At 39.1% G+C, this 22,904-nt stretch overlaps 1 non-coding gene and 42 pseudogenes across 1 annotated transcript; all 43 read right to left on the bottom strand.

The window, feature by feature from the left end:
- Positions 1-3,275: 3,275 nt before the first annotated feature.
- Positions 3,276-3,378, bottom strand: LOC149722035 (5S ribosomal RNA; annotated as a pseudogene).
- Positions 3,379-5,965: 2,587 nt separating this feature from the next.
- On the bottom strand, positions 5,966-6,084 carry LOC149722034 (5S ribosomal RNA; annotated as a pseudogene).
- Positions 6,085-6,207: 123 nt separating this feature from the next.
- LOC149722033 (5S ribosomal RNA) lies at positions 6,208-6,326 on the bottom strand (annotated as a pseudogene).
- Positions 6,327-6,463: 137 nt separating this feature from the next.
- On the bottom strand, positions 6,464-6,582 carry LOC149722032 (5S ribosomal RNA; annotated as a pseudogene).
- Positions 6,583-6,705: 123 nt separating this feature from the next.
- Positions 6,706-6,808, bottom strand: LOC149722031 (5S ribosomal RNA; annotated as a pseudogene).
- Positions 6,809-6,942: 134 nt separating this feature from the next.
- On the bottom strand, positions 6,943-7,061 carry LOC149722030 (5S ribosomal RNA; annotated as a pseudogene).
- A 121-nt stretch (positions 7,062-7,182) lies between these two features.
- LOC149722029 (5S ribosomal RNA) lies at positions 7,183-7,301 on the bottom strand (annotated as a pseudogene).
- Positions 7,302-7,642: 341 nt separating this feature from the next.
- Positions 7,643-7,761, bottom strand: LOC149722028 (5S ribosomal RNA; annotated as a pseudogene).
- Positions 7,762-7,884: 123 nt separating this feature from the next.
- On the bottom strand, positions 7,885-8,003 carry LOC149722027 (5S ribosomal RNA; annotated as a pseudogene).
- A 137-nt stretch (positions 8,004-8,140) lies between these two features.
- LOC149722026 (5S ribosomal RNA) lies at positions 8,141-8,259 on the bottom strand (annotated as a pseudogene).
- A 362-nt stretch (positions 8,260-8,621) lies between these two features.
- On the bottom strand, positions 8,622-8,740 carry LOC149722025 (5S ribosomal RNA; annotated as a pseudogene).
- Positions 8,741-9,579: 839 nt separating this feature from the next.
- On the bottom strand, positions 9,580-9,698 carry LOC149722024 (5S ribosomal RNA; annotated as a pseudogene).
- Positions 9,699-10,060: 362 nt separating this feature from the next.
- Positions 10,061-10,179, bottom strand: LOC149722023 (5S ribosomal RNA; annotated as a pseudogene).
- Positions 10,180-11,018: 839 nt separating this feature from the next.
- LOC149722022 (5S ribosomal RNA) lies at positions 11,019-11,137 on the bottom strand. The gene has a single exon (XR_016381423.1). It is a non-coding gene; the product is annotated as a 5S ribosomal RNA (ribosomal RNA).
- A 361-nt stretch (positions 11,138-11,498) lies between these two features.
- LOC149722021 (5S ribosomal RNA) lies at positions 11,499-11,617 on the bottom strand (annotated as a pseudogene).
- Positions 11,618-11,751: 134 nt separating this feature from the next.
- On the bottom strand, positions 11,752-11,870 carry LOC149722020 (5S ribosomal RNA; annotated as a pseudogene).
- Positions 11,871-12,230: 360 nt separating this feature from the next.
- On the bottom strand, positions 12,231-12,349 carry LOC149722019 (5S ribosomal RNA; annotated as a pseudogene).
- A 341-nt stretch (positions 12,350-12,690) lies between these two features.
- LOC149722018 (5S ribosomal RNA) lies at positions 12,691-12,809 on the bottom strand (annotated as a pseudogene).
- Positions 12,810-12,932: 123 nt separating this feature from the next.
- LOC149722017 (5S ribosomal RNA) lies at positions 12,933-13,035 on the bottom strand (annotated as a pseudogene).
- A 134-nt stretch (positions 13,036-13,169) lies between these two features.
- On the bottom strand, positions 13,170-13,288 carry LOC149722016 (5S ribosomal RNA; annotated as a pseudogene).
- A 360-nt stretch (positions 13,289-13,648) lies between these two features.
- Positions 13,649-13,767, bottom strand: LOC149722015 (5S ribosomal RNA; annotated as a pseudogene).
- Positions 13,768-14,109: 342 nt separating this feature from the next.
- Positions 14,110-14,228, bottom strand: LOC149722014 (5S ribosomal RNA; annotated as a pseudogene).
- Positions 14,229-14,351: 123 nt separating this feature from the next.
- LOC149722013 (5S ribosomal RNA) lies at positions 14,352-14,470 on the bottom strand (annotated as a pseudogene).
- Positions 14,471-14,607: 137 nt separating this feature from the next.
- On the bottom strand, positions 14,608-14,726 carry LOC149722012 (5S ribosomal RNA; annotated as a pseudogene).
- A 361-nt stretch (positions 14,727-15,087) lies between these two features.
- On the bottom strand, positions 15,088-15,206 carry LOC149722011 (5S ribosomal RNA; annotated as a pseudogene).
- Positions 15,207-15,329: 123 nt separating this feature from the next.
- Positions 15,330-15,448, bottom strand: LOC149722010 (5S ribosomal RNA; annotated as a pseudogene).
- Positions 15,449-15,585: 137 nt separating this feature from the next.
- Positions 15,586-15,704, bottom strand: LOC149722009 (5S ribosomal RNA; annotated as a pseudogene).
- A 598-nt stretch (positions 15,705-16,302) lies between these two features.
- LOC149722008 (5S ribosomal RNA) lies at positions 16,303-16,421 on the bottom strand (annotated as a pseudogene).
- Positions 16,422-16,556: 135 nt separating this feature from the next.
- LOC149722007 (5S ribosomal RNA) lies at positions 16,557-16,675 on the bottom strand (annotated as a pseudogene).
- A 359-nt stretch (positions 16,676-17,034) lies between these two features.
- Positions 17,035-17,153, bottom strand: LOC149722006 (5S ribosomal RNA; annotated as a pseudogene).
- Positions 17,154-17,734: 581 nt separating this feature from the next.
- LOC149722005 (5S ribosomal RNA) lies at positions 17,735-17,853 on the bottom strand (annotated as a pseudogene).
- Positions 17,854-17,976: 123 nt separating this feature from the next.
- LOC149722004 (5S ribosomal RNA) lies at positions 17,977-18,095 on the bottom strand (annotated as a pseudogene).
- A 599-nt stretch (positions 18,096-18,694) lies between these two features.
- On the bottom strand, positions 18,695-18,813 carry LOC149722003 (5S ribosomal RNA; annotated as a pseudogene).
- Positions 18,814-19,154: 341 nt separating this feature from the next.
- LOC149722002 (5S ribosomal RNA) lies at positions 19,155-19,273 on the bottom strand (annotated as a pseudogene).
- Positions 19,274-19,396: 123 nt separating this feature from the next.
- LOC149722001 (5S ribosomal RNA) lies at positions 19,397-19,499 on the bottom strand (annotated as a pseudogene).
- Positions 19,500-19,634: 135 nt separating this feature from the next.
- Positions 19,635-19,753, bottom strand: LOC149722000 (5S ribosomal RNA; annotated as a pseudogene).
- A 360-nt stretch (positions 19,754-20,113) lies between these two features.
- Positions 20,114-20,232, bottom strand: LOC149721999 (5S ribosomal RNA; annotated as a pseudogene).
- A 342-nt stretch (positions 20,233-20,574) lies between these two features.
- Positions 20,575-20,693, bottom strand: LOC149721998 (5S ribosomal RNA; annotated as a pseudogene).
- Positions 20,694-20,816: 123 nt separating this feature from the next.
- LOC149721997 (5S ribosomal RNA) lies at positions 20,817-20,935 on the bottom strand (annotated as a pseudogene).
- Positions 20,936-21,072: 137 nt separating this feature from the next.
- Positions 21,073-21,191, bottom strand: LOC149721996 (5S ribosomal RNA; annotated as a pseudogene).
- Positions 21,192-21,314: 123 nt separating this feature from the next.
- LOC149721995 (5S ribosomal RNA) lies at positions 21,315-21,433 on the bottom strand (annotated as a pseudogene).
- A 137-nt stretch (positions 21,434-21,570) lies between these two features.
- LOC149721994 (5S ribosomal RNA) lies at positions 21,571-21,689 on the bottom strand (annotated as a pseudogene).
- Positions 21,690-22,287: 598 nt separating this feature from the next.
- Positions 22,288-22,406, bottom strand: LOC149721993 (5S ribosomal RNA; annotated as a pseudogene).
- Between the last annotated feature and the right edge of the window lie 498 nt (positions 22,407-22,904).

Below are 22,904 nucleotides of genomic sequence, written 5' to 3'. Positions count from 1 at the left end.
TCCGTGGCGCAATGGTTAGCGCGTTCAGCTGTTAATCGAAAGATTGGTGGTTCGAGCACACCCGGGAGAGGTGTTGTGTGGTCTCAGATGTAGCGTAAAAAGTCAAAACTTTTCCACAATACGTGACAACCATTTAATTTCTGAGCTTCCGTGGCTCAATGGTTAGCGCGTTCGGCTGTTAACAAATAGGTTGGTGGTTCGAGCCCATCCGGGAGCGGTGTTGTGACGTGTCAGATGTGACGTAAAAAGTCAAGGTTTTTCCAAAATACCTGACGACCATTTAATTTTTGGGCTTCCGTGGCGCAATGGTTAGCGCGTTCAGCTGCTATTCAAAAGACTGGTGGTTTGAGCCCTCCCGGGAGCGTTGTTGTGACGTCTCAGATGTAACGTAAAATGTCAGAGTTTTTCCACAATCCCTGACGAACATTTAATTTTTTGGCTTCCGGGGCGCAATGGTTAGCGCGTTCAGCTGTTAATCGAAAGGTTGGTGGTTCGAGCCCACCCGGGAGAGGTGTTGTACGGTCTCAGATGTAGCGGAAAAAGTCAAAACATTTCCACAATACGTGACAACCATTTAATTTCAGAGCTTCCGTGGCTCAATGGTTAGCGCGTTCGGCTGTTAACAAATAGGTTGGTGGTTCGAGCCCATCCGGGAGCGGTGTTGTGACGTCTCAAGATGACGTCAAAAGTCAAGGTTTTTCCACAATACCTGACGACCAATTAATTTTTGGGCTTCCGTGGCGCAATGGTTAGCGCGTTCAGCTGCTATTCAAAAGACTGGTGGTTTGAGCCCACCCGGGAGCGGTGTTGTGACGTCTCAGATGTAACGTAAAATGTTAGAGTTTTTCCAAAATACCTGACGAACATTTAATTTTTGGGCGTCCGTGGCGCAATTGGTTAGCGCGTTCAGCTGTTAATCGAAAGGTTGGTGGTTCGAGCCCATCCGGGAGAGGTGTTGTGTGGTCTCAGATGTAGCGTAAAAAGTCAAAACTTTTCCACAATACTTGACAACCATTTAATTTCAGAGATTCCGTGGCTCAATGGTTAGCGCGTTCGGCTGTTAACAAATAGGTTGGTGGTTCGAGACCATCCGGGAGCGGTGTTGTGACGTCTCAAGACGACGTCAAAAGTCAAGGTTTTTCCACAATACCTGACGACCATTTAATTTTTGGGCTTCCGTGGCGCAATGGTTAGCAAGTTCAGCTGCTATTCAAAAGACTGGTGGTTTGAGCCCACCCGGGAGCGGTGTTGTGACGTCTCAGATGTAACGTAAAATGTTAGAGTTTTTCCAAAATACCTGACGAACATTTAATTTTTGGGCGTCCGTGGCTCAATGGTTAGCGGGTTCGGCTGTTAACCGAAAGATTGGTGGTTCGAGCCCATCCGGGAGAGGTGTTGTGGCGTCTCAAGATGACGTCAAAAGTCAAGGTTTTTCCACAATACCTGACGACCAATTAATTTTTGGGCTTCCGTGGCGCAATGGTTAGCGCGTTCAGCTGCTATCTGGGTGCACGGCAGTGCACCCGCCAAGTTGTCGTGCACTACCAGCAATCCTTTACCCGAAACATTTCAGCCTCATTTTGACCCCCTCTTAACTCGGTACTGGGGAATAGTACACCACTCATATTTGCACCTCAAGGGCACAGTGTTAATCCTAGGAAGTCCTCCAACTTCCAGTTTTCTAACTCATTTGGGTTCTGTGATAATCCTATGTGAAAATGACACATTATGAGACTGACTGACTGACTGACTGACTGACACATCATCAAAACCTCTAGGGCATTTCCGGTGGTGCTAGAATGATGAAATTTGGCATACCTGTACCACTAAGCATACAAGCAAAGGGAAAAGTCCCAAAAGCGGGAGTTTCCCCCTTTTAGCCCCTGAAATGGGGGTTTAAAATTAGATTCATCATCTAAACCTCTAGGGCATTTCCGGTGGTGCTAGAATGATGAAATTTGGCATACTTTTACCACTAAGCATACAAGCAAAGGGAAAAGTCCCAAAAGCGGGAGTTTCCCCCTTTTAGCCCCTGAAATGGGGGTTTAAAAATAGAGTCATCATCTAAACCTCTAGGGCATTTCCGGTGGTGCTAGAATGATGAAATTTGGCATACTTGTACCACTAAGCATACAAGCAAGGGGAAAAGTCCCAAAAGCGGGAGTTTCCCCCTTTTAGCCCCTGAAATGGGGGTTTAAAATTAGAGTCATCATCTAAACCTCTAGGGCATTTCCGGTGGTGCTAGAATGATGAAATTTGGCATACTTGTACCACTAAGCATACAAGCAAAGGGAAAAGTCCCAAAAGCGGGAGTTTCCCCCTTTTAGCCCCTGAAATGGGGGTTTAAAATTAGAGTCATCATCTAAACCTCTAGGGCATTTCCGGTGGTGCTAGAATGATGAAATTTGGCATACTTGTACCACTAAGCATACAAGCAAAGGGAAAAGTCCCAAAAGCGGGAGTTTCCCCCTTTTAGCCCCTGAAATGGGGGATTAAATTTAGAGTCATCATCTAAACCTCTAGGGCACTTCCGGTGTTGCGGGAATGATAAAATTTGGCATACAAGTAGGACTTAGCATACAAAGAAAGGAAAAAGTCCCAAAAGCGGGAATTTTCCCCTGTTAGCCCCTGAAATGGGGGTTTTATAATTTATATCCCCTCGTAATAGGACATTATAATTTAATTTTTTCGTCTTTTAATATTAATATTTTTTACTAATATGATTCTTTCGTATTATTGCAAAATTTATGTTTTTTACATAATGTTTTAGTAATTAAATTTTTTACTCACTTCCTTTTCATTTCGTCTGAAATGGTTCTAAGCGTGTTTTGATTCATTTAGTTTTTCTTAAATCTATTCTGTTGATTAAAAGTGTTACTTGCCACAATATTGTGTTCTTCGAATAGAAATACGGTTAACAATTATCACAGCTTGAGAAAAAAAAAGAAAGTTGAATGCAAAAAAGTTGAAAAAGGCAAAGCCAAGTAAAACTCTTGGAAAGAACAAATAAAAATCTAAAAGTACAAATGTTTATTTCACTTCATAATCCTACTTCTATAAATCTACAAGAACATGCACGTACAAAAAGGAGTGAAATCTCACCAAAAACATCGTACGAGAACCGGTGTATTCAGCGTGTTATGGCCGTTGCCGATAGTGCTAGTTAATAATTTGATTTAAATTAACTTTCATCTTTATAAAACAATAACAGAAAGAAGATATGTTTGCTTTTTTTCATATCTGGTGGAATTTGAAAGAGGAAACAAAAGTGAAAAAGCCAACGGCACGCAGTATTCCCAAGTACTGTATGCGCTCGACGCTGCTTAACTTCGGTGATCGGACGAGAACCGGTGTATTCAGCGTGATATGGCCGTTGCCGAGAGTGCTAGTTAATAATTTGAATTTAATTAACTTTCATCTTTATAAAACAATAACAAAAAAGAAGATATGTTTGCTTTTTCATATCTATTAAAATTAATAAGAGGGAAAACAAGTTGGGAAAACCAAAATATTACCTCTCCGAGTCAAGACGACTACTTACAAACTTATTTACCCAGGTATGGAAATGTTTCTTAAGTTAAAATTTATGAAATATTAAAGCAGTATACAAAGCATAGCAAATATACTGTAAATCAGACGACATTTTACATCCAATAATGATATACTTGTACACATTAAAATCATCCGATGGGGGAGAAACGGGAAATGAAGAGATACAACTTTGGAGGGATACTACCTTTACGTGTTTGTAAGGCCCAATTTTCTACTCCTCAACTGTATACCCTCTACCTCTATGTTCAAAGCCATATTCACAACAGGGTTGCCATATAAACACTATCCTCTCGTTTAACCTCAACGATTTTCTTAGTTTGTCAACATGACTGTTAACGTTACATAACACCAAAGCTTATTTGTGGCTACACACACTGAAAGTAAATGCGTACCATGAAAAGCATGAAAACACGAAGCTATTATCCGATTACGATCAGACCTTTCACTGGTCTGGGCTGCGTTCAGCAGAGCTCACCAAAAAAGACAGCGGATTTTGGAAATGTTTACCGGTGAGCTCTGTCGTCATAGCTTTTCTCCGGTCATCGGCGTTTTATAAATGACGCTAGCGCAATAAAGCGTGCAAGGTACCAAGGCTTAACAAAAATTGTATGATAACATATTTATAGAGATAGATAACAACTTTTATAATTAAAATTAGAAACTAACATATCTCTTAAAATTCTCGCGTGATCAACTGGTTTCACGCCAATTAAATAGCTATAGTCCCATAGAGCTATTTGTATTGATTCATCCATGGTTTTTTCGCCAAGCTGAGAACTACACGTTTTACGTCACGTTATCCAAAAAGCCGACTATTTTCTTTGAAGACCGCGCTAGCTCAGCGCTAAGCACCGTGACGTCAAAATTCAAAAACAAAATCCCGTTATGTAGGACACTGCTAACAGCGCTGGGCTCTGCTGAACGCGGCCCAGATTTCCACCATGATTATATAATCTAAGCCTAATTATTTAATAGTGTATTTAACTTTCGGCTCACTCTGAACCGTTATTGTCTCTGCATTACAGAAACGAAAACCAAACCCAAGCGTTTACTTTTTGGTTCACTAGGCCTATTAACAAATATAAGTTCATTTGACCAACATTGTAGCGTTGCGCTTTATTCACTTTAGGAAGGATTATGCTATAAACAGATGTAGTATAGCTTAAGTAATATATAAACATCCATTTTAAATAATAATATTAAAAAAAATCTTTGGAATATCAAAATGAAATAGAGCTTTAAAGCTACAAAAGTACTAAATGCATCATAATTACGAAAAATATTTCCACATATTCATTTTATATTATGGAAAACGGGAATATTAAGGTTCTGAAGGATTTCTTTACACATCAAAACAAAAACGAACTTCTAACGCAGCGCACTAGGGTAACAACGGACGGACACATATAGACAAACACATAGACTACTGTTTTACCCTTTCCGTATTAATTTTGAGTTTAGAGACATGATTATCTTAAATATTAAAATAAATATAATTAATATTAAATATTTTCTTCGATAGTTGTTCGCCTTATTGAGCGTTACATCGTTTTGAAAAAGAATAATTAAACATTCTTGAGAGACTTGACTAATATTGGCGTTTGAAATGAAGCATACGCCGGTTGCGTCGCCTTACTCAAATAGGTAGTATATAAGGGTGTCGAATCGCAGCTATGGATAAGAACAGCGCAATTGCGTGAACCTTTGGTGGAAGCCCCACCTTAGGAAGGCCGGACGTTTCTCGTAGCCCTGGCCGATCGCCGCGTATGTCTTAACCTTAACGATGATGATGGAGTAGAAGCCAGGTGTACAGACTGGTGTCCATGTGGGATGGACAAAAACAAAGACCAGAAGATGGTGGTGTTAGAAGCCAAGTGTACAGACTGGTGTCCATGTGGGATGGACAAAAACAAAGACCAGAAGATGGTGGTGTTAGAAGCCAGGTGTACAGACTGGTGTCCATGTGGGATGGACAAAGAGCAGATGACGGTGGTGATTAGAAGCCAGTGTGTACAGACTGGTGTCCATGTGGGATGAACAAAGACCACAAGAGGGTGGGGATTAGAAGCCAGTGTGTACAGACTGGTGTCCATGTGGGATGGACAAAGAGCAGCAGACGATTGTGATTAGAAGCCAGTGTGTACAGACTGGTGTCCATGTGGGATGGACAAAGACCAGAGGCTGGTGATGTTAGACAGGCAATGGAGTAATAGCCTGTAAGTGTAATACAATTTTCGAAATTTCCGGAAATTGAGAACACGTTTGCTCCGATTTGCAAACTGCGAACGCGGTCATGTGGGTATAACAACAGACAGACACACACACACACACACCCACACACACACACACACACACAGACACGTCGAAATTAGAACCTCTCCGTGACATACGTCACTCGGAGAGGTAAAAAGTGAAAAAACGGCACGCAGTGTTCCTAAGTGGTCTCCCTCCCAAGTACTGACTGCGCTCAACGCTGCTTAACTTCGGTTATCGGACGAGAACCGGTGTATTCAGCGTGATATGGCCGTTGCGGAGAGTGCTAGTTAATAATTTGAATTTAATTAACTTTCATCTTTATAAAACAATAACAAAAAAGAAGATATGTTTGCTTTTTTCATATCTATTAAAATTTAAAAGAGGAAAAAAAAGTGAAAAAGCCAACGGCACGCAGTGTTCCTAAGTGGTCTCCATCCCAAGTACTGACTGCGCTCGACGCTGCTTAACTTCGGTGATCGGACGAGAACCGCTGTATTCAGCGTGATATGGTCGTTGCCGAGAGTGCTAGTTAATAATTCGAATTTAAATTAAGTGAGACAAATTAACCTTCATCATTTTAAAACAATAACAAAATGAAAACATGTTTGCTTTTTTCATATCTATTAAAATTTAAAAGAGGAAAAAAAAGTGAAAAAGCCAACGGCACGCAGTGTTCCTAAGTGGTCTCCCTTCCAAGTAGTGACTGCGCTCGACGCTGCTTAACTTCAGTTATCGGACGAGAACCGGTGTATTCAGCGTGTTATGGCCGTTGCCGATAGTGCTAGTTAATAATTTGATTTAAATTAACTTTCATCTTTATAAAACAATAACAGAAAGAAGATATGTTTGCTTTTTTTCATATCTGGTGGAATTTGAAAGAGGAAACAAAAGTGAAAAAGCCAACGGCACGCAGTATTCCCAAGTACTGTATGCGCTCGACGCTGCTTAACTTCGGTGATCGGACGAGAACCGGTGTTTTCAGCGTGATATGGCCGTTGCCGAGAGTGCTAGTTAATAATTCGAATTTAAATTAAGTGAGACAAATTAACCTTCATAATTTTAAAACAATAACAAAAAAAACATGTTTGCTTTTTTCATATCTATTAAAATTTAAAAGAGGAAAAAAAGTGAAAAACCCAACGGCACGCAGTGTTCCTAAGTGGTCTCCCTCCCAAGTACTGACTGCGCTCGACGCTGCTTAACTTCGGTGATCGGACGAAAACCGGTGTATTCAGCGTGTTATGGCCATTGCCGAGAATGCTAGTTAATAATTTGACCTAAATCAACTTTCATCTTTATAAAACAATAACAAAAAGAAAATATGTTTGCTTTTTTATATCTATTGGAATTTAAAAGAGGAAAAAAAAGTGAAAAAGCTAACGGCACGCAGTGTTCCTAAGTGGTCGCCCTCCCAAGTACTGACTGCGCTCGACGCTTCTTAACTTCGGTGATCGGACGAGAACCGGTGTATTCAGCGTGATATGGCCGTTGCCGAGAGTGCTAGTTAATAATTTGAATTTATTAACTTTCATCTTTATAAAACAATAACAAAAAGAAGATATGTTTGCTTCTTTCATATCGAGTGGAATTTAAAAGAGGAAACAAAAGTGAAAAACCAACGGAACGCACTATTCCCAAGTACTGTATGCGCTCGACGCTGCTTAACTTTGGTTATCGGACGAGAACCGGTGTATTCAGCGTGATATGGCCGTTGCCGAGAGTGCTAGTTAATAATTTGAATTTAATTAACTTTCATCTTTATAAAACAATAACAAAAAAGAAGATATGTTTGCTTTTTCATATCTATTAAAATTTATAAGAGGGAAAAAAAGTGAAAAAACGGCACGCAGTGTTCCTAAGTGGTCTCCCTCCCAAGTACTGACTGCGCTCGACGCTGCTTAACTTCGGTTATCGGACGAGAACCGGTGTATTCAGCGTGATATGGCTGTTGCCGAGAGTGCAAGTTAATAATTTGAATTTAATTAACTTTCATCTTTATAAAACAATAACAAAAATGAAGATATGTTTGCTTTTTTCATATCTATTAAAATTTAAAAGAGGAAAAAAAAGTGAAAAAGCCAACGGCACGCAGTGTTCCTAAGTGGTCTCCATCCCAAGTACTGACTGCGCTCGACGCTGCTTAACTTCGGTGATCGGACGAGAACCGCTGTATTCAGCGTGATATGGTCGTTGCCGAGAGTGCTAGTTAATAATTCGAATTTAAATTAAGTGAGACAAATTAACCTTCATCATTTTAAAACAATAACAAAATGAAAACATGTTTGCTTTTTTCATATCTATTAAAATTTAAAAGAGGAAAAAAAAGTGAAAAAGCCAACGGCACGCAGTGTTCCTAAGTGGTCTCCCTCCCAAGTAGTGACTGCGCTCGACGCTGCTTAACTTCAGTTATCGGACGAGAACCGGTGTATTCAGCGTGATATGGCCGTTGCCGAGAGTGCTAGTTAATAATCTTAATTTAATTAACTTTCATCTTTATAAAACAATAACAAAAAGAAGATATGTTTGCTTTTTTCATATTTGGTGGAATTTGAAAGAGGAAACAAAAGTGAAAAAGCAAACGGCACGCAGTATTCCCAAGTACTGTATGCGCTCGACGCTGCTTAACTTCGGTTATCGGACGAGAACCGGTGTATTCAGCGTGATATGGCCGTTGCCAAGAGTGCTAGGTAATAATTCGAATTTAAATTAAGTGAGACAAATTAACCATCATCTTTTTAAAACAAAAACAAAAAGAAAATAAGTTTGCCTTTTTCAAATCTATTGGAATTTAAAAGAGGAAAAAAAAGTGAAAAAGCCAACGGCACGCAGTGTACCTAAGTGGTCTCCCTCCCAAGTAGTGACTGCGCTCGACGCTGCTTAACTTCGGTTTTCGGACGAAAACCGGTGTATTCAGCGTGATATGGCCGTTGCCGAGAGTGCTAGTTAATAATTTGAATTTAATTAACTTTCATCTTTATAAAACAATAACAAAAAGAAGATATGTGTGCTTTTTTCAAATCGGGTGGAATTTAAAAGAGGAAACAAAAGTGAAAAACCAACGGCACGCAGTATTCCCAAGTACTGACTGCGCTCGACGCTGCTATCGTCGGCGATCGGACGAGAACCGGTGTTCTCAGCGTGATTTGCCCGTTGCCGAGAGTGCTAGTTAAAAATTCGAATTTAAATTAAGTGAGACAAATTAACCTTCATCTTTATAAAACAATAACAAAAAGAAGATATGTTTGCTTTTTTCATATCGGGTGGAATTTAAAAGAGGAAACAAAAGTGAAAAAGCCAACGGCACGCAGTATTCCCAAGTACTGACTGCGCTCGACGCTGCTAACGTCGGCGATCGGACGAGAACCGGTGTTCTCAGCGTGATATGGCCGTTGCCGAGAGTGCTAGTTAAAAATTCGAATTTAAATTAAGTTAGACAAATTAACCTTCATCTTTATAAAACAATAACAAAAAGAAGATATGTTTGCTTTTTTCATATCGGGTGGAATTTAAAAGAGGAAACAAAAGTGAAAAAGCCAACGGCACGCAGTATTCCCAAGTACTGAATGCGCTCGACGCTGCTAACGTCGGCGATCGGACGAGAACCGGTGTTCTCAGCGTGATATGGCCGTTGCCGAGAGTGCTAGATAATAATTCGAATTTAAATTAAGTGAGACAAATTAACCTTCATCTTTTTAAAACAATAACAAAAAGAAAATATGTTTGCTTTTTTCATATCTATTGGAATTTAAAAGAGGAAAAAAAAAGTGAAAAAGCTAACGGCACGCAGTGTTCCTAAGTGGTCGCCCTCCCAAGTACTGACTGCGCTCGACGCTGCTTAACTTCAGTTATCGGACGAGAACCGGTGTATTCAGCGTGATATGGCCGTTGCCGAGAGTGCTAGTTAATAATCTTAATTTAATTAACTTTCATCTTTATAAAACAATAACAAAAAGAAGATATGTTTGCTTTTTTCATATTTGGTGGAATTTGAAAGAGGAAACAAAAGTGAAAAAGCAAACGGCACGCAGTATTCCCAAGTACTGTATGCGCTCGACGCTGCTTAACTTCGGTTATCGGACGAGAACCGGTGTTCTCAGCGTGATATGGCCGTTGCCGAGAGTGCTAGATAATAATTCGAATTTAAATTAAGTGAGACAAATTAACCATCATCTTTTTAAAACAAAAACAAAAAGAAAATAAGTTTGCTTTTTTCAAATCTATTGGAATTTAAAAGAGGAAAAAAAAGTGAAAAAGCCAACGGCACGCAGTGTACCTAAGTGGTCTCCCTCCCAAGTAGTGACTGCGCTCGACGCTGCTTAACTTCGGTTTTCGGACGAAACCCGGTGTATTCAGCGTGATATGGCCGTTGCCGAGAGTGCTAGTTAATAATTTGAATTTAATTAACTTTCATCTTTATAAAACAATAACAAAAAGAAGATATGTGTGCTTTTTTCAAATCGGGTGGAATTTAAAAGAGGAAACAAAAGTGAAAAACCAACGGCACGCAGTATTCCCAAGTACTGACTGCGCTCGACGCTGCTATCGTCGGCGATCGGACGAGAACCGGTGTTCTCAGCGTGATTTGGCCGTTGCCGAGAGTGCTAGTTAAAAATTCGAATTTAAATTAAGTGAGACAAATTAACCTTCATCTTTATAAAACAATAACAAAAAGAAGATATGTTTGCTTTTTTCATATCGGGTGGAATTTAAAAGAGGAAACAAAAGTGAAAAAGCCAACGGCACGCAGTATTCCCAAGTACTGACTGCGCTCGACGCTGCTAACGTCGGTGATCGGACGAGAACCGGTGTTCTCAGCGTGATATGGCCGTTGCCGAGAGTGCTAGTTAAAAATTCGAATTTAAATTAAGTTAGACAAATTAACCTTCATCTTTATAAAACAATAACAAAAAGAAGGTATGTTTGCTATTTTCATATCGGGTGGAATTTAAAAGAGGAAACAAAAGTGAAAAAGCCAACGGCACGCAGTATTCCCAAGTACTGACTGCGCTCGACGCTGCTAACGTCGGCGATCGGACGAGAACCGGTGTTCTCAGCGTGATATGGCCGTTGCCGAGAGTGCTAGATAATAATTCGAATTTAAATTAAGTGAGACAAATTAACCTTCATCTTTTTAAAACAATAACAAAAAGAAAATATGTTTGCTTTTTTCATATCTATTGGAATTTAAAAGAGGAAAAAAAAAGTGAAAAAGCTAACGGCACGCAGTGTTCCTAAGTGGTCGCCCTCCCAAGTACTGACTGCGCTCGACGCTGCTTAACTTCGGTGATCGGACGAGAACCGGTGTATTCAGCGTGATATGGCCGTTGCCGAGAGTGCTAGTTAATAATTTGAATTTAATTAACTTTCATCTTTATAAAACAATAACAAAAAGAAGATATGTGTGCTTTTTTCAAATCGGGTGGAATTTAAAAGAGGAAACAAAAGTGAAAAAGCCAACGGCACGCAGTATTCCCAAGTACTGACTGCGCTCGACGCTGCTAACGTCGGCGATCGGACGAGAACCGGTGTTCTCAGCGTGATATGGCCGTTGCCGAGAGTGCTAGTTAATAATTCGAATTTAAATTAAGTGAGACAAATTAACCTTCATCATTTTAAAACAATAACAAAATGAAAACATGTTTGCTTTTTTCATATCTATTAAAATTTAAAAGAGGAAAAAAAAGTGAAAAAGCCAACGGCACGCAGTGTTCCTAAGTGGTCTCCCTCCCAAGTAGTGACTGCGCTCGACGCTGCTTAACTTCGGTGATCGGACGAAAACCGGTGTGTTCAGCGTGATATGGCCGTTGCCGAGAGTGCTAGATAATAATTCGAATTTAAATTAAGTGAGACAAATTAACCTTCATAATTTTAAAACAATAACAAAAAAAACATGTTTGCTTTTTTCATATCTATTAAAATTTAAATGAGGAAAAAAAGTGAAAAACCCAACGGCACGCAGTGTTCCTAAGTGGTCTCCCTCCCAAGTACTGACTGCGCTCGACGCTGCTTAACTTCGGTGATCGGACGAGAACCGGTGTATTCAGCGTGTTATGGCCTTTGCCGAGAATGCTAGTTAATAATTTGAACTAAATAAACTTTCATCTTTATAAAACAATAACAAAAAGAAGATATGTTTGCTTTTTTCATATCGGGTGGAATTTAAAAGAGGAAACAAAAGTGAAAAAGCCAACGGCACGCAGTATTCCCAAGTACTGACTGCGCTCGACGCTGCTAACGTCGGCGATCGGACGAGAACCGGTGTTCTCAGCGTGATATGGCCGTTGCCGAGAGTGCTAGATAATAATTCGAACTTAAATTAAGTGAGACAAATTAACCTTCATCTTTTTAAAACAATAACAAAAAGAAAATATGTTTGCTTTTTTATATCTATTGGAATTTAAAAGAGGAAAAAAAAGTGAAAAAGCTAACGGCACGCAGTGTTCCTAAGTGGTCGCCCTCATAAGTACTGACTGCGCTCGACGCTTCTTAACTTCGGTGATCGGACGAGAACCGGTGTATTCAGCGTGATATGGCCGTTGCCGAGAGTGCTATTAATAATTTGAATTTAATTAACTTTCATCTTTATAAAACAATAACAAAAAGAAGATATGTTTGCTTCTTTCATATCGGGTGGAATTTAAAAGAGGAAACAAAAGTGAAAAACCAACGGAACGCACTATTCCCAAGTACTGTATGCGCTCGACGCTGCTTAACTTCGGTTATCGGACGAGAACCGGTGTATTCAGCGTGATATGGCCGTTGCCGAGAGTGCTAGTTAATAATTTGAATTTAATTAACTTTCATCTTTATAAAACAATAACAAAAAAGAAGATATGTTTGCTTTTTCATATCTATTAAAATTTATAAGAGGGAAAAAAAGTGAAAAAACGGCACGCAGTGTTCCTAAGTGGTCTCCCTCCCAAGTACTGACTGCGCTCGACGCTGCTTAACTTCGGTTATCGGACGAGAACCGGTGTATTCAGCGTGATATGGCCGTTGCCGAGAGTGCAAGTTAATAATTTGAATTTAATTAACTTTCATCTTTATAAAACAATAACAAAAATGAAGATATGTTTGCTTTTTTCATATCTATTAAAATTTAAAAGAGGAAAAAAAAGTGAAAAAGCCAACGGCACGCAGTATTCCCAAGTACTGTATGCGCTCGACGCTGCTTAACTTCGGTGATCGGACGAGAACCGGTGTTTTCAGCGTGATATGGCCGTTGCCGAGAGTGCTAGTTAATAATTCGAATTTAAATTAAGTGAGACAAATTAACCTTCATAATTTTAAAACAATAACAAAAAAAACATGTTTGCTTTTTTCATATCTATTAAAATTTAAAAGAGGAAAAAAAGTGAAAAACCCAACGGCACGCAGTGTTCCTAAGTGGTCTCCCTCCCAAGTACTGACTGCGCTCGACGCTGCTTAACTTCGGTGATCGGACGAGAACCGGTGTATTCAGCGTGTTATGGCCTTTGCCGAGAATGCTAGTTAATAATTTGAACTAAATAAACTTTCATCTTTATAAAACAATAACAAAAAGAAGATATGTTTGCTTTTTTCATATCGGGTGGAATTTAAAAGAGGAAACAAAAGTGAAAAAGCCAACGGCACGCAGTATTCCCAAGTACTGACTGCGCTCGACGCTGCTAACGTCGGCGATCGGACGAGAACCGGTGTTCTCAGCGTGATATGGCCGTTGCCGAGAGTGCTAGATAATAATTCGAACTTAAATTAAGTGAGACTAATTAACCTTCATCTTTTTAAAACAATAACAAAAAGAAAATATGTTTGCTTTTTTATATCTATTGGAATTTAAAAGAGGAAAAAAAAGTGAAAAAGCTAACGGCACGCAGTGTTCCTAAGTGGTCGCCCTCCCAAGTACTGACTGCGCTCGACGCTTCTTAACTTCGGTGATCGGACGAGAACCGGTGTATTCAGCGTGATATGGCCGTTGCCGAGAGTGCTAGTTAATAATTTGAATTTAATTAACTTTCATCTTTATAAAACAATAACAAAAAGAAGATATGTTTGCTTCTTTCATATCGGGTGGAATTTAAAAGAGGAAACAAAAGTGAAAAACCAACGGAACGCAGTATTCCCAAGTACTGTATGCGCTCGACGCTGCTTAACTTCGGTTATCGGACGAGAACCGGTGTATTCAGCGTGATATGGCCGTTGCCGAGAGTGCTAGTTAATAATTTGAATTTAATTAACTTTCATCTTTATAAAACAATAACAAAAAAGAAGATATGTTTGCTTTTTCATATCTATTAAAATTTATAAGAGGGAAAAAAAGTGAAAAAACGGCACGCAGTGTTCCTAAGTGGTCTCCCTCCCAAGTACTGACTGCGCTCGACGCTGCTTAACTTCGGTTATCGGACGAGAACCGGTGTATTCAGCGTGATATGGCCGTTGCCGAGAGTGCAAGTTAATAATTTGAATTTAATTAACTTTCATCTTTATAAAACAATAACAAAAATGAAGATATGTTTGCTTTTTTCATATCTATTAAAATTTAAAAGAGGAAAAAAAAGTGAAAAAGCCAACGGCACGCAGTGTTCCTAAGTGGTCTCCATCCCAAGTACTGACTGCGCTCGACGCTGCTTAACTTCGGTGATCGGACGAGAACCGCTGTATTCAGCGTGATATGGTCGTTGCCGAGAGTGCTAGTTAATAATTCGAATTTAAATTAAGTGAGACAAATTAACCTTCATCATTTTAAAACAATAACAAAATGAAAACATGTTTGCTTTTTTCATATCTATTAAAATTTAAAAGAGGAAAAAAAAGTGAAAAAGCCAACGGCACGCAGTGTTCCTAAGTGGTCTCCCTCCCAAGTAGTGACTGCGCTCGACGCTGCTTAACTTCAGTTATCGGACGAGAACCGGTGCATTCAGCGTGATATGGCCGTTGCCGAGAGTGCTAGTTAATAATCTTAATTTAATTAACTTTCATCTTTATAATACAATAACAAAAAGAAGATATGTTTGCTTTTTTCATATTTGGTGGAATTTGAAAGAGGAAACAAAAGTGAAAAAGCAAACGGCACGCAGTATTCCCAAGTACTGTATGCGCTCGACGCTGCTTAACTTCGGTTATCGGACGAGAACCGGTGTATTCAGCGTGATATGGCCGTTGCCAAGAGTGCTAGGTAATAATTCGAATTTAAATTAAGTGAGACAAATTAACCATCATCTTTTTAAAACAAAAACAAAAAGAAAATAAGTTTGCTTTTTTCAAATCTATTGGAATTTAAAAGAGGAAAAAAAGTGAAAAAGCCAACAGCACGCAGTGTACCTAAGTGGTCTCCCTCCCAAGTAGTGACTGCGCTCGACGCTGCTTAACTTCGGTGATCGGACGAGAACCGGTGTATTCAGCGTGATATGGCCGTTGCCGAGAGTGCTAGTTAATAATTTGAATTTAATTAACTTTCATCTTTATAAAACAATAACAAAAAAGAAGATATGTTTGCTTTTTTCATATCTATTAAAATTTAAAAGAGGAAAAAAAAGTGAAAAAGCCAACGGCACGCAGTGTTCCTAAGTGGTCTCCATCCCAAGTACTGACTGCGCTCGACGCTGCTTAACTTCGGTGATCGGACGAGAACCGCTGTATTCAGCGTGATATGCTCGTTGCCGAGAGTGCTAGTTAATAATTCGAATTTAAATTAAGTGAGACAAATTAACCTTCATCATTTTAAAACAATATCAAAATGAAAACATGTTTGCTTTTTTCATATCTATTAAAATTTAAAAGAGGAAAAAAAAGTGAAAAATCCAACGGCACGCAGTGTTCCTGAGTGGTCTCCCTCCCAAGTAGTGACTGCGCTCGACGCTGCTTAACTTCAGTTATCGGACGAGAACCGGTGTATTCAGCGTGATATGGCCGTTGCCGAGAGTGCTATTTAATAATTTTAATTTAATTAACTTTCATCTTTATAAAAAAATAACAAAAAGAAGATATCTGTGCTTTTTCAAATCGGGTGGAATTTAAAAGAGGAAACAAAAGTGAAAAACCAACGGCACGCAGTATTCCCAAGTACTGACTGCGCTCGACGCTGCTAACGTCGGCGATCGGACGAGAACCGGTGTTCTCAGCGTGAAATGGTCGTTGCCGAGAGTGCTAGTTAAAAATTCGAATTTAAATTAAGTGAGACAAATTAACCTTCATCTTTATAAAACAATAACAAAAAGAAGATATGTTTGCTTTTTTCATATCGGGTGGAATTTAAAAGAGGAAACAAAAGTGAAAAAGCCAACGGCACGCAGTATTCCCAAGTACTGACTGCGCTCGACGCTGCTAACGTCGGCGATCGGACGAGAACCGGTGTTCTCAGCGTGATATGGCCGTTGCCGAGAGTGCTAGTTAATAATTCGAATTTAAATTAAGTGAGACAAATTAACCTTCATCATTTTAAAACAATAACAAAATGAAAACATGTTTGCTTTTTTCATATCTATTAAAATTTAAAAGAGGAAAAAAAAGTGAAAAAGCCAACGGCACGCAGTGTTCCTAAGTGGTCTCCATCCCAAGTACTGACTGCGCTCGACGCTGCTTAACTTCGGTGATCGGACGAGAACCGCTGTATTCAGCGTGATATGCTCGTTGCCGAGAGTGCTAGTTAATAATTCGAATTTAATTTAAGTGAGACAAATTAACCTTCATCATTTTAAAACAATAACAAAATGAAAACATGTTTGCTTTTTTCATATCTATTAAAATTTAAAAGAGGAAAAAAAAGTGAAAGCCAACGGCACGCAGTGTTCCTAAGTGGTCTCCCTCCCAAGTAGTGACTGCGCTCGACGCTGCTTAACTTCAGTTATCGGACGAGAACCGGTGTATTCAGCGTGATATGGCCGTTGCCGAGAGTGCTAGTTAATAATTTTAGTTTAATTAACTTTCATCTTTATAAAACAATAACAAAAAGAAGATATCTGTGCTTTTTCAAATCGGGTGGAATTTAAAAGAGGAAACAAAAGTGAAAAACCAACGGCATGCAGTATTCCCAAGTACTGACTGCGCTCGACGCTGCTAACGTCGGCGATCGGACGAGAACCGGTGTTCTCAGCGTGATATGGCCGTTGCCGAGAGTGCTAGTTAAAAATTCGAATTTAAATTAAGTGAGACAAATTAACCTTCATCTTTATAAAACAATAAAAAAAAGAAGATATATTTGCTTTTTTCATATCGGGTGGAATTTAAAAGAGGAAACAAAAGTGAAAAAGCCAACGGCACGCAGTGTTCCTAAGTTGTCGCCCTCCCAAGTAGTGACTGCGCTCGACGCTGCTTAACTTCAGTTATCGGACGAGAACCGGTGTATTCAGCGTGATATGGCCGTTGCCGAGAGTGCTAGTTAATAATTTGAACTTAATTAACCTTCATCTTTATAAAAAATAACAATAAGAAGATATGTTTGTTTTTTCATATCTGGTGGAATTTAAGAGGAAACAAAAGTGAAAAAGCCATCGGCATGCAGTGTTCCCAAGTACTGACTGCGCTCGACGCTGCTTAACTTCGGTTATCGGACGAGAACCGGTGTATTCAGCGTGATACGGCCGTTGCCGAGAGTGCTAGTTAATAATTTGAATTTAATTAACTTTCATCTTTATAAAACAATAACAAAAAGAAGATATGTTTGCTTCTTTCATATCGGGTGGAATTTAAAAGAGGAAACAAAAGTGAAAAACCAACGGAACCCAGTATTCCCAAGTACTGTATGCGCTCGACGCTGCTTAACTTCGGTGATCGGACGAAAACCGGTGTTTTCAGCGTGATATGGCCGTTGCCGAGAGTGCTTGTTAATAATTCGAATTTAAATTAAGTGAGACAAATTAACCTTCATCATTTTAAAACAATAACAAAAAAAACATGTTTGCTTTTTTCATATCTATTAAAATTTATAAGAGGAAAAAAAAAGTGAAAAAATCAACGGCACGCAGTGTTCCTAAGTGGTCTCCCTCCCAAGTACTGACTGCGCTCGACGCTGCTTAACTTCGGTTATCGGACGAGAACCGGTGTATTCAGCGTGATGTGGCCGTTGCCGAGAGTGCTAGTTAATAATTTGAATTTAATTAACTTTCATCTTTATAAAACAATAACAAAAAAGAAGATATGTTTGCTTTTTTCATATCTATTAAAATTTAAAAGAGGAAAAAAAAGTGAAAAAGCCAACGGCTCGCAGTGTTCCTAAGTGGTCTCCATCCCAAGTACTGACTGCGCTCGACGCTGCTTAACTTCGGTGATCGGACGAGAACCGCTTTTTTCAGCGTGATATGGTCGTTGCCGAGAGTGCTAGTTAATAATTCGAATTTAAATTAAGTGAGACAAATTAACCATCATCTTTTTAAAACAATAACAAAAAGAAAATAAGTTTGCTCTTTTCAAATCGATTGGAATTTAAAAGAGGAAAAAAAAGTGAAAAACCAACGGAACCCAGTATTCCCAAGTACTGTATGCGCTCGACGCTGCTTAACTTCGGTGATCGGACGAAAACCGGTGTTTTCAGCGTGTTATGGCCGTTGCCGAGAATGCTAGTTAATAATTTGAACTAAATCAACTTTCATCTTTATAAAACAATAACAAAAAGAAGATATGTTTGCTTTTTTCATATCGGGTGGAATTTAAAAGAGGAAACAAAAGTGAAAAAGCCAACGGCACGCAGTATTCCCAAGTACTGACTGCGCTCGACGCTGCTAACGTCGGCGATCGGACGAGAACCGGTGTTCTCAGCGTGATATGGCCGTTGCCGAGAGTGCTAGATAATAATTCGAACTTAAATTAAGTGAGACAAATTAACCTTCATCTTTTTAAAACAATAACAAAAAGAAAATATGTTTGCTTTTTTATATCTATTGGAATTTAAAAGAGGAAAAAAAAGTGAAAAAGCTAACGGCACGCAGTGTTCCTAAGTGGTCGCCCTCATAAGTACTGACTGCGCTCGACGCTTCTTAACTTCGGTGATCGGACGAGAACCGGTGTATTCAGCGTGATATGGCCGTTGCCGAGAGTGCTATTAATAATTTGAATTTAATTAACTTTCATCTTTATAAAACAATAACAAAAAGAAGATATGTTTGCTTCTTTCATATCGGGTGGAATTTAAAAGAGGAAACAAAAGTGAAAAACCAACGGAACGCACTATTCCCAAGTACTGTATGCGCTCGACGCTGCTTAACTTCGGTTATCGGACGAGAACCGGTGTATTCAGCGTGATATGGCCGTTGCCGAGAGTGCTAGTTAATAATTTGAATTTAATTAACTTTCATCTTTATAAAACAATAACAAAAAAGAAGATATGTTTGCTTTTTCATATCTATTAAAATTTATAAGAGGGAAAAAAAGTGAAAAAACGGCACGCAGTGTTCCTAAGTGGTCTCCCTCCCAAGTACTGACTGCGCTCGACGCTGCTTAACTTCGGTTATCGGACGAGAACCGGTGTATTCAGCGTGATATGGCCGTTGCCGAGAGTGCAAGTTAATAATTTGAATTTAATTAACTTTCATCTTTATAAAACAATAACAAAAATGAAGATATGTTTGCTTTTTTCATATCTATTAAAATTTAAAAGAGGAAAAAAAAGTGAAAAAGCCAACGGCACGCAGTATTCCCAAGTACTGTATGCGCTCGACGCTGCTTAACTTCGGTGATCGGACGAGAACCGGTGTTTTCAGCGTGATATGGCCGTTGCCGAGAGTGCTAGTTAATAATTCGAATTTAAATTAAGTGAGACAAATTAACCTTCATAATTTTAAAACAATAACAAAAAAAAACATGTTTGCTTTTTTCATATCTATTAAAATTTAAAAGAGGAAAAAAAGTGAAAAACCCAACGGCACGCAGTGTTCCTAAGTGGTCTCCCTCCCAAGTACTGACTGCGCTCGACGCTGCTTAACTTCGGTGATCGGACGAGAACCGGTGTATTCAGCGTGTTATGGCCGTTGCCGAGAATGCTAGTTAATAATTTGAACTGAATAAACTTTCATCTTTATAAAACAATAACAAAAAGAAGATATGTTTGCTTTTTTCATATCGGGTGGAATTTAAAAGAGGAAACAAAAGTGAAAAAGCCAACGGCACGCAGTATTCCCAAGTACTGACTGCGCTCGACGCTGCTAACGTCGGCGATCGGACGAGAACCGGTGTTCTCAGCTTGATATGGCCGTTGCCGAGAGTGCTAGATAATAATTCGAACTTAAATTAAGTGAGACTAATTAACCTTCATCTTTTTAAAACAATAACAAAAAGAAAATATGTTTGCTTTTTTATATCTATTGGAATTTAAAAGAGGAAAAAAAAGTGAAAAAGCTAACGGCACGCAGTGTTCCTAAGTGGTCGCCCTCCCAAGTACTGACTGCGCTCGACGCTTCTTAACTTCGGTGATCGGACGAGAACCGGTGTATTCAGCGTGATATGGCCGTTGCCGAGAGTGCTAGTTAATAATTTGAATTTAATTAACTTTCATCTTTATAAAACAATAACAAAAAGAAGATATGTTTGCTTCTTTCATATCGGGTGGAATTTAAAAGAGGAAACAAAAGTGAAAAACCAACGGAACGCAGTATTCCCAAGTACTGTATGCGCTCGACGCTGCTTAACTTCGGTTATCGGACGAGAACCGGTGTATTCAGCGTGATATGGCCGTTGCCGAGAGTGCTAGTTAATAATTTAAATTTAATTAACTTTCATCTTTATAAAACAATAACAAAAAAGAAGATATGTTTGCTTTTTCATATCTATTAAAATTTATAAGAGGGAAAAAAAGTGAAAAAACGGCACGCAGTGTTCCTAAGTGGTCTCCCTCCCAAGTACTGACTGCGCTCGACGCTGCTTAACTTCGGTTATCGGACGAGAACCGGTGTATTCAGCGTGATATGGCCGTTGCCGAGAGTGCAAGTTAATAATTTGAATTTAATTAACTTTCATCTTTATAAAACAATAACAAAAATGAAGATATGTTTGCTTTTTTCATATCTATTAAAATTTAAAAGAGGAAAAAAAAGTGAAAAAGCCAACGGCACGCAGTGTTCCTAAGTGGTCTCCATCCCAAGTACTGACTGCGCTCGACGCTGCTTAACTTCGGTGATCGGACGAGAACCGCTGTATTCAGCGTGATATGGTCGTTGCCGAGAGTGCTAGTTAATAATTCGAATTTAAATTAAGTGAGACAAATTAACCTTCATCATTTTAAAACAATAACAAAATGAAAACATGTTTGCTTTTTTCATATCTATTAAAATTTAAAAGAGGAAAAAAAAGTGAAAAAGCCAACGGCACGCAGTGTTCCTAAGTGGTCTCCCTCCCAAGTAGTGACTGCGCTCGACGCTGCTTAACTTCAGTTATCGGACGAGAACCGGTGTATTCAGCGTGATATGGCCGTTGCCGAGAGTGCTAGTTAATAATTTGAATTTAATTAACTTTCATCTTTATAAAACAATAACAAAAAAGAAGATATGTTTGCTTTTTTCATATCTATTAAAATTTAAAAGAGGAAAAAAAAGTGAAAAAGCCAACGGCACGCAGTGTTCCTAAGTGGTCTCCATCCCAAGTACTGACTGCGCTCGACGCTGCTTAACTTCGGTGATCGGACGAGAACCGCTGTATTCAGCGTGATATGCTCGTTGCCGAGAGTGCTAGTTAATAATTCGAATTTAAATTAAGTGAGACAAATTAATCTTCATCATTTTAAAACAATAACAAAATGAAAACATGTTTGCTTTTTTCATATCTATTAAAATTTAAAAGAGGAAAAAAAAGTGAAAAATCCAACGGCACGCAGTGTTCCTGAGTGGTCTCCCTCCCAAGTAGTGACTGCGCTCGACGCTGCTTAACTTCAGTTATCGGACGAGAACCGGTGTATTCAGCGTGATATGGCCGTTGCCGAGAGTGCTATTTAATAATTTTAATTTAATTAACTTTCATCTTTATAAAAAAATAACAAAAAGAAGATATCTGTGCTTTTTCAAATCGGGTGGAATTTAAAAGAGGAAACAAAAGTGAAAAACCAACGGCACGCAGTATTCCCAAGTACTGACTGCGCTCGACGCTGCTAACGTCGGCGATCGGACGAGAACCGGTGTTCTCAGCGTGAAATGGCCGTTGCCGAGAGTGCTAGTTAAAAATTCGAATTTAAATTAAGTGAGACAAATTAACCTTCATCTTTATAAAACAATAACAAAAAGAAGATATGTTTGCTTTTTTCATATCGGGTGGAATTTAAAAGAGGAAACAAAAGTGAAAAAGCCAACGGCACGCAGTATTCCCAAGTACTGACTGCGCTCGACGCTGCTAACGTCGGCGATCGGACGAGAACCGGTGTTCTCAGCGTGATATGGCCGTTGCCGAGAGTGCTAGTTAATAATTCGAATTTAAATTAAGTGAGACAAATTAACCTTCATCATTTTAAAACAATAACAAAATGAAAACATGTTTGCTTTTTTCATATCTATTAAAATTTAAAAGAGGAAAAAAAAGTGAAAAAGCCAACGGCACGCAGTGTTCCTAAGTGGTCTCCATCCCAAGTATTGACTGCGCTCCACGCTGCTTAACTTCAGTTATCGGACGAGAACCGGTGTATTCAGCGTGATATGGCCGTTGCCGAGAGTGCTAGTTAATAATTTTAGTTTAATTAACTTTCATCTTTATAAAACAATAACAAAAAGAAGATATCTGTGCTTTTTCAAATCGGGTGGAATTTAAAAGAGGAAACAAAAGTGAAAAACCAACGGCACGCAGTATTCCCAAGTACTGACTGCGCTCGACGCTGCTAACGTCGGCGATCGGACGAGAACCGGTGTTCTCAGCGTGATATGGCCGTTGCCGAGAGTGCTAGTTAAAAATTCGAATTTAAATTAAGTGAGACAAATTAACCTTCATCTTTATAAAACAATAAAAAAAAGAAGATATATTTGCTTTTTTCATATCGGGTGGAATTTAAAAGAGGAAACAAAAGTGAAAAAGCCAACGGCACGCAGTATTCCCAAGTACTGACTGCGCTCGACGCTGCTAACGTCGGCGATCGGACGAGAACCGGTGTTCTCAGCGTGATATGGCCGTTTCCGAGAGTGCTAGATAATAATTCGAATTTAAATTAAGTG

Source organism: Phalangium opilio, unplaced genomic scaffold (assembly GCF_054372755.1).
Source record: "Phalangium opilio isolate 3A_F unplaced genomic scaffold, DU_Popi_V2 ptg000002l_1, whole genome shotgun sequence".
In the NCBI taxonomy this organism is placed as follows: Eukaryota; Metazoa; Arthropoda; class Arachnida; order Opiliones; family Phalangiidae; genus Phalangium; species Phalangium opilio.
Note: the sequence above shows the minus strand (reverse complement) of the source record. Positions and strands in the feature narration are given on the sequence as shown.